Source organism: Vipera berus (genome assembly GCF_964194415.1).
Source record: "Vipera berus genome assembly, chromosome: 1".
NCBI classification, from domain to species: Eukaryota; Metazoa; Chordata; class Lepidosauria; order Squamata; family Viperidae; genus Vipera; species Vipera berus.
In genome coordinates, this window is record NC_138202.1 from 286187268 (window position 1) to 286196712 (window position 9445).

Below are 9445 nucleotides of genomic sequence, written 5' to 3' on the forward strand. Positions count from 1 at the left end.
AATGCATCCAACACCAAGTGTGCTTTGTTTTAAGAAAGCAGCATGCATAACTGAATCATAAAAGCTTTAGATTTTTGTAGAGCTCTAGTTTCGTGCTGCTTAAGAGAAAAACCACAGAAACCTAGTTTCAGATGGACTCCCTAGAAATCTTTTAAAACTGCTTCATTGCTAGAAATGCTAACCCTGTGTTGGATGCAGATAATCCACTGGAGCACATCATGAGGGTAAGCTCTGTAAAAAATAACTCTAAGTCCAAAGTTCAGAGCAGATGTCAGGCTTTGAAGATCTTTTCAAACACAAGTGAATGGTTCAATTCAATCTCACACTAATAAGAAAACTAAATGACAAACACAAGTTGGTCCCAAACTGATATGAGGTGGGGGAAGGCAAGCAGAATTCCAGGTCTTTGCATTTCCACCTTTAAAAGCACTGGGCACCTACAAGCATTTTTTTTTTTGGTTTGGACTTGGCAAAAGGAGAAATGGAATACCAACTGAAAACAAAGAAAGACATGATCAATTGATCACCAATGTGCTGGAAATAAAAAGATCTTTTCTCTCCAGGATCAAGAGATCTAAATTAAAATTTCAGAAAGAAGACACATGAATGTTCCTGTAGACTTTGAGGAGGATAAACATGATTTTGAAAATGTAGAAGGGTTCCTGAAAAAACACTGAGTTTAAAATATATGAAGTAATCAAATAAGGGTATCACACTGAAACGTATTATCTCTTAAAACAAAATATATGGTCATCTATCAGATATACCAAGCTAAAAGGCTGATTTTTGGTGGAAAAGAGCAAATGCCAGTAGGATTTATCTTTGGGGAAATGAGAGATACTTTGTCTCTTATCAAACAATGTTGATTTTTCACTTCATCAAAAATTCTGCCTTCCTTTTGAAAAATTCTGGCTGGGTTATTTGTATAATGAGTTCACTCAATGCCCCTTTCTGTGTACAAAGCAGCCTGCCTGGCAGAAAAGTTTCATTCCACTTCAGAGAAATTCCTTTAGGCAAATCAGTTTGTCTCATTCCCCTTTCCCAGGTACATTGACTAACAATTTTCATCTGAGCAAGACCAGGTCTTTTCACCCATGTCACCATCTAATGCAGGTGTAGGCAACCTTGGCTCTTTTATGACTCGCAGACTTCAACTCCCAGAATTCCTGAGCCAGGCTACCCCTGATCTAATGAGATGCCAAAGGTTTTTACCTAATGCCGGCCTGTCCTAGGTCTCACCAATTCTGTTCAGGTTCTCCCAGAATCTCATTGCATGATGTGAAAAGTGCTACTATGTGCTTTTGAGAAAGGCAGAGCTATTGAGAGAGAATGTTTGGTGTTATTTCAGAAAGTTTGTAGTTAAAATTTGGAAAATATCTATTCCCTCTAGCTGGAGCAGGTATAGACAAAGCAAAAAGAGGCATATCAATCATAAGAGTTTGTGTATGGTGTGGTGTGTGTGTGTGTGTGCATTGAGATGTGTTTGAATATTAGTAGCTCGGGTTGGTAATTGAGCTGTCGGTTTGATCTCTGAGCTTGGTGATTTGGCTGCAAACGTTTCATCTCCATCTTCAGTGCGCATTGAATTGTGCTCGTCTGTCAGAGCACTGGCCTTTAAATACCTTTTTGTGTGATGTAAATTAGTGTGGGTGTTATTTCTTTGGGTGTTTCTGAGTCATGGTCTGGTTTTGGGTTGTTTGGTTGGCTGTCAATGTTGAGATGTCTCTCTCTCTCTCTCTCTCTCTCTCTCTCTCTCTCTCTCTCTCTCTCTCTCTCTCTCTCTCTCTCTCTCTCTGTGTGTGTGTGTGTGTGTGTGTGTGTCTTCCTATCAGTGTCCACTCCTGGACAAATCATTGCAGTTTTCATGGCAAGATTTTCAGAAGTTTTTTGCCTTTGCCTTCCTCCTCAAGGCTGAGAGAAAGTGTCTAGCCCATGGTTACAAGCTGGCTTTGTGGCTCAGCCAGGACTAGAACTCATTGCCTTCTGGTTTCTAGCCAGATGCCTTCACCTCTGCACCAAAACTGGTTCATGAGTATATATGGCGTAGAATGAAAAGAAGATTAAGAGAGAGTTTATTTCTGATGAAACTTTTTGATACATAATTTCTAATGCACTTGCTATCCAAGATTCATTTGTCATGCTTGTAACTCAAGAGTAAGAAATTGGGAACCTTTCTCAAGTTAACTAAATTCAGGAGTTTTTAAAAAAATCAAGTAAACTGAAGCATTAAAATCTGACACCTCCCCTAATTATCATTATAACAGATTGCATTTTTTTCATTTTTTTGTTACAGCACTTTTTATGTATTCTTTTTTTCTTTTTGATAATGTATGGATCATGTTTTGCTCTTTCTGTTGTTGTTATTAATTAAAAAGCAGTAAAAATAACATAAAGAAAAAGCATCAAGATAGTGTATTATTTCTTTTTTCAGTTTCATAAGCAGATAAGGCTGAAACTAGAATATAAATGCTTATTTTGACAGGACTGTGGTTCTCAGCAAAGTTCCAGAAGCCATATATCACATACTGATCAAGATCCAATGTCATGGTTCCGATAAATGAGACCAGAAGAAATAAGAACTCTGAGACAATTGCTTTCCTCAAAGAACACTTTTAATGGCTACATAATATCAGCGCGAACAAAGGTGAAAGCAAGACTGAAAGTTACCTCCCCAAAAGGTTACAAAGTAAAAGTTGAACTCTCCACCCATTGATGTGTCATAAATCACAATCCCCAATTAACACCTTTGGTGGGCTTCCTAACAGTAGCTCCAGCCCGCCAAAAACTTTAGCTGCTTGACCTTGGTTCCCACAAGAAAGTTATTGTTTTGACTAATCTATAAGAATGCAGTCTCCCCACTCCCATAGCTCTGGCAGCTGAAAAACGAAGAACCATAACTTTATTGAGAGCATTTGAAGATCTGACATCCAACCTCAATAGCCACCCTCTTGATCAGGGTGGGCAACTATGGCCCTTGCACGACTTGTGGACTTCAACTCCCAGAAGTCCTGAGCCAGCCATGCTGAGAATTGAAGTCCATAGGTTGTTAAGGGGCCCACCACTGCTCTTGATCATTATATAGCTGCAATTTTTCCCTATTCTCCAAAGATGCCCATAGATTAGAAGGAAGTCTTTTACCTCATTCAAAGATGCCCATAGACTAGAAGGATCTAGGATGGGACTGAATTCTTGTTGCCTGACAACAAGACAGCCAGCACTTCCCCAAGTTAAATGATGGCGTTTATAAATTCTCCTACAATAAAGCAACACCTCAAAGGACATTTTTCTTTTCTTTTCTGGGGAAACTCTGCAGAGGAAAGGCCAGCTTGCAGCTGGGAGGAGAAGGAAACAATTTCTAAACCAGCTCCGTGGGAAGTCCCAGATGGCATCAGCTTGCCCAAACTTGACGAGGACAAAAGAACTAGATGGGGTAGATGCTGCCTGAAGTTGATGAAAGCGGGGAAAAAAATGTAACCGGAATGCATTCTCCTTTGACTCAGTGGCAGCTGTCCTTGCCTTAGCTTCAAATGTAAATCCCTCAAGTCTGTGTCTGCCTGCAAAGGCCTCCTCCTGCCTCTTCCCCTCCTGGAGTGAGAGAAATGGAGGAGCAGCCCTTTAACTACAACAAGAGATGGGGTGGACAAGCTTCAGGAACCTTGTATAGTCTCATAGAAGATGGCATTTCAACAGCTACAATTTGCATGACAGGTGAAACCCTCTTCTCCACAACCCAAACTGCAGGATCTCTGTCCTCTTTTGCATTTAGCTGCTCTACTCCAATGTAACTTTCCTAAGAATCAATACAATGAACAAGGAAACTATGTATCCCCAAGTAATGATTATTTCTGGATTAATAAAATCAGAATAAGAGATAAAATGCATCCATGTCCACCTGGCTTTACAAGACTTTAGCTTTCTCAAAATCCTATGGTGTGGCTCCAACTTTTGATTCATTCTGTTTAAAGAGGTTTCATTGAAAACTGGCATTTGTTCATCTTCCACAAGCCCTATTAGTATATGCTAATAGAACCTGCAGTTTTGCTGCATCTATGTTAAGGTCAATTAAGGTAAAACAACTACATGCCCATTCTAATTAGAAGTCAATAAGGGTATACCAAGAACATTCTTACTAGATATTCCCCCTTTAGTGGCAGGAAACAAATATCCTAGTCCAATATCTATTCTTCAAGCAACTGTGTGGTAATATCTGGTAATATCTGCTGGACCTTTCCTACAAGTTTTTCAGTCACTCCAGCATGACATTTCCAAAATCAGAATCCCAGTACTTCTTAGTAACTCTATCTGTCAGGGCAGGTTAAGAATGGAATGCTCTTTATTGTTGCAAGATAAAAATAACAGAATCTGGAAAGTATGTCCAATTTCCCTTTATTTCATCTTATTCTTATACTAAGTGAAATCAGGGTGGTTCACTTTGATGTCTTCTTCATTCTTTCCTCTTTCTCAGAACTGTCTAATCTGGCATTTCTCAACCTTGGCAACCTTTGCATGCTGGCTGGGGAATTCTGGGAGTTGAGGTCCAAGCTTACTAATATTGTCAAGGCTGAGAAACAGTAGTCTGATCTCTTCTGCCAGTTCTCTTTTACTGGTTTGCTCCTTACTTCCTCAATATTAGTTCTATGTTCCTTTACAAAAAAAAGTGGGGTTTTCCTTCTGCTGATATTGAAGGACCCAATGCTATGTAAATTTAAGACTGCCTTTTCATTAGCATGAAACTGAAAATCATTCAGAATTCTCTTTGCAATTGGTCAAGTCCCAACCTGAAGGCTATAGACTATGGAGGACAACTGTATGGTTACACAACTATAACATAATGTATTTGTAATACATTATTTTTTATTAACCAGTAACTTCTCCAAAACAAAGATACTTTTATTTTTGCATGTCAGTTTCTATTATTTCAGAATTGCAAAATTAACGTCTCAAGCAGTGGGGGAAAGTATTTCTTTATTCCTTTAGTGAGAAATGTTACATAATAATGATGTATTTATATTTGCCATATATGTTTTGCAAGTAATCCAGCAGAACATTTAGAAATCCATTTCTAACTACTCTCAACAATTGTACTTAGCTTAGAGAAAAGGAATCTTGGTCAGATTTTTAGATGAACACTTTATCTGAACATCATCTTTACCTACTATTACACAAAACCCTAAATATGTATCTATCAAAATAATGTCTACTTTGGCCAGAGGATCTATTTGTATATTTGTATTATATTATCTATTTATATTTGTATATAACAGCCGTGGTGGCACAGTGGTGAGAATATAGTATTGCAGGCTAACTCTGCCAACTGCCAGCAGTTTGATCCTGACCAGCTCAAGGTTGACTCAGTCTTCTACCCTTTCGAGATTGGTAAAATGAAGACCCAGATTGTTGAGGGCAATTATGCTGATGCTATAAACTGCTTAGAGAGGGTTGTAAAATGCTATGAAGTGGTATATGAGTCTAAGTGCTATTGCTATTTATTCTAAATACATTAATGAGTCTTCCACTTCTTCTATTAATGCCTTAATTAGACATGCTGGTTGGGAATTATCTGGGAATGCTGGGAATTATGGGAACTGTCATCTAACAATTCCACAAGTAGGGAAGATTCCTTACTTCTTGATCTCACCACTTATGGGCAATATATGAAAACTATACCATCATCCATTTTTCACACACCCTGATATTTGACATTAATTCCATCTTAATTAAACCAGGGGCAGCAAAACCTTACTTTGACATTTGGATGATAATGTACTAAATGTGCAAGATAGCCAGGGGCATTATCAATGGCAAGTCAAATCTTGAGCAGACTATCTATCTGCAGTACTTTTTCATTTTTGGAACAAATCAAAACAACAAGTTGTCCAAAAGTGCTATTGTGATCCAGACCTTTCATCTGGAACAACTAGGCATAGGAAGGGCAGAATTAGGAAGCAGGAGTTTGCAACCTATCATCTCTTAATGTATGAGCCATCAGCAAAAGTTTATGCCTACTCCTTGTGGTCTTAAACCTGGTATTACCTTCTCTGGAAATGCATGTTCTGTTTTGCATTTTCTTTCAGAGCAACTTGTCTTGCTGAAATGAAAGATTTGCTGTGCCAGTGTCATCAGTGGAGTTTTTCTTAATACCCCAGGATAAATGTCTGTTGTAGTATCAGTAGTAGCAATCTCACCACTCAGTTCCTCATTATTATAATCAAAACACTACCTAACTCTACTAAACCATTACTAGCCACAAAGTCTATGTTACGATCACCGTGATTTTTCTTGACATCTTTGAAGTAACGTCTAGCCTGAACACATATCGCCGCTAAGCTAAGTGACATGATCTGATTTTCCAGCCATAATGTTAGTAACATTTTTTTTATCTCACAGACAGCACATGATGACTATTTTATTATCGCAGTTGATCTTAAAGGTGCCATAGCTTTCATATCCTTTTTTTATGCAGTCACTGTCCACCAAAAATATATTCACTGTTGAAGTAATGAGTTGTGGTTCATACATGATGGAAAACAAGCTTTGTTCTCTTTTGAACTACTGTATTTATTTATTTATTAAAAAATTCTTCTCTAAAGCCATCACTTTATGCTTATGAGTCGGTCATGCACTCTTGATAGTACTTGACTGCAATGGAGTTACAAGTGAAACCACACAGAAAATTATGAGATAAAGTAGCAGGAATGCGTGGCTGAGAGAGGAAAGCATCTGCACAACAGACTACTTCGCCTTAGACATGTCATGCAAAATTTATACACACTGAAAATTTTAGACATACTTTGGAAATACTGACATAAATCTGAATTAATATAAAACATCTAACATAACCTATCATCCATTTTTTTTCTCCTTGCCATGGGAGGGGAAGGAGGGCAAATATGGTCTGTAAATGCTTGAATGAAATAAGGAAAGAATCTGTAACAAAAGCAAATAAATTGTTCGTGAATGTTCCTAAATATTCCCTTCTAAAGGCAGACCCTGTTGGGCAATAATTTAGAACTGTATCTTTCATGTTCATTTCCAGCTCCATTACTTGAGTGGCAGCCAAAGCTCCTTTTAGTTATCTGCAATAATGGGGGATTCCCCAAGGAGGCATGAATCCACCTGACTGCTGAAATTAACTAATTAATTGCAATTTAATATGGGCATCTTCAGAAGATCCCAGACCAAGTTGCCCCTAATGAAAAGGTACATAATTTATATGGCATGTTTAGAACGATCAGGTTTTCCCCTGGGTTCCTATATTAACACTACCTTCCCTTTCCCTTGTATGTGGAGTGAGGGGATTATTATTTTTTTGACTCTAGATTGGTGGCTGGGCTGGAAGCAGTAACAGAATAACAGAATTGGAAGGGGCCTTGGAGGCCTTCTAGTCCTAACCCCCTGCTCAAGCAGGAGACACTATAATATTTCAGACTAATGGCTGCACAATCTCTTCTTAAAAATCTCCAGTGATGGAGACCCACAGCTTCTGAAGGCAAGCTGTGCCATTGGTTAATTGTTCTGTCAGGAAATTTCTCCTTAGTTCTAGGCTCCTTCTCTCCTTGACTAGCTTCCATCCATTTCTTCTTGTCCTGCCTTCTGGTGCTTTGGAGAATTGGTTGACCACCTCTTTTTTGTGGCAGCCCCTCAAATATTCTGATGCATTGTGATTTATTTTGTTTTGTTTTTTACTGTCTCCTGTTGGTTAGATGGTGGGACCGCTCACTGGTTTATGATCCAAGGCCAGAAAAGATAAAGGCCAGGTATGTTACTTATTTTTCTCCACCTTTATTCCAAGAGCTCACAGTGGCTTATATGGGCCCATTTCTTCATTTGATCCCACAATAGTTACCCTGGAGGAAGAATGGAAATAATGACTGGCCCAGAGTCAAAGCACAGACTTGAACTTGAGTCTCCCCACTCGTAAGTCAGCATTTTTATTTTAATTCCATTTATATCCCGCCCTTCTCCGAAGACTCAGGGCGGCTTACAAGCTTAGCAGTAGCCTTCATTCTATGTATATGCCTGCTTGTTAGGGCTTTCACACACACCCCCAAGCGGCATTATTACAAAGTCAGCTTATTGCCCCCAACAATCTGGGTCCTCATTTTACCTACCTCGGAAGGATGGAAGGCTGAGTCAACCTTGAGCCTGGTGGGATGCGAACCTGCACTAATTGCAGGCAGCTGGTGTTACTTAAGGAGGCATTAGCCCACTGCTCCTATTGTATCACTAAAGTTTGAACAAGCTTGGAGGATTGGGAGAATAGCACTCAGTAGAAACACCTTCAGCATGGAAATGCTCTCAGTAGCATTTCTGTAGCAAAATACAAGCTTTTCTTTATGGCAATACACATCCAACCCCATTTTTGAAAAGCAGAACTTTGTTTGAGATGATATACAATTCAACCTGTCATTTAATTAGTTGGCTATTCACTAATCATTTAAAAGGGAGGCATTTTTTTTCAAAGGAAAACAATGTCAAATCAGCTGAGTTGATATCTCCCTCGCCTTCTCTTAATACACCTTAATTGTGTCTGCTCTTCATTCACTGTGACATGATTAAAGTTTCCTCTCTATTAAGATTTCCTGAGGATCACCAAGCGAAGTCTGGCAGACAGACATGACGAGGCAAATGAAGAAATACAAGCCTGACTCATTAAAAACCATATTTCTTGCAGGCTACGAACCTGCTTGCTGGTGGGTCAAAGTGGAGAGCAGATGAGGAAAACCATAGGCTGCTTTCTAAAGACTCTTTGCTTATCCGAATGGTGGTTCCAGCTGTGATTCTTTAGGAACGGCATCTACATTAATATAATGCAAAGGTGCCATACATTATATTAATTTGATTTATACCTCCCCCATTCTCAGAGATTGGGCAGCCATTTGTCTGGAATGATACAGAGTCTCCTGCTTGAGCAGGGAGTTGAACTAAAGGTCCCTTCCGGTGAACAACCTTTATTATCAAAGTACAACATGTATACAATGAGATTGGCTGAGCCTCCTTCGTGCCCTCCCCCACCACAACTCACCATCTTGTTGCACCATGTGAGCTAATTGCACAATGCGCCAGCCTCGCAAATCTATCATGCATAAAATTATTTCCCATTCAGGAGCCTGACAGCCCATGGATAGAAGCTGTTCTTCAGCCTGTTGGTGTGGCTGGCTATACTTCTATATCTCCTACCCGATGGTAGGAGAGTAAAGAGGTACCGACCAGGGTGTGAGTCGTCCGTGAGAATTTTCCTCACTCTTCCAAGGCAGCGGGCCATGGCAATGTCATCCAGTGGTGTCAGGGGACAGCCCACGATGTTTTGTGCTGTCCTCACCACCCTCCGACTCTTATTCTGTACTCTGTAATGTGAAGACAACAGACTGTCTAACTCTCTAAGGCAGGGGTGTCAAACTCGCAATGTCATGTGATGTGTCACAACATATCACAACTTTTTCTC

General features: G+C 39.5%; 1 long non-coding RNA gene across 1 annotated transcript; it reads left to right on the forward strand.

The window, feature by feature from the left end:
* The first annotated feature begins 3696 nt into the window (after positions 1-3696).
* Positions 3697-8795, forward strand: LOC308660100. Its single transcript, XR_014024672.1, has 4 exons — positions 3697-3708; positions 7704-7757; positions 7843-7917; positions 8675-8795. It is a non-coding gene; the product is annotated as an uncharacterized lncRNA (long non-coding RNA).
* Positions 8796-9445: the final 650 nt, after the last annotated feature.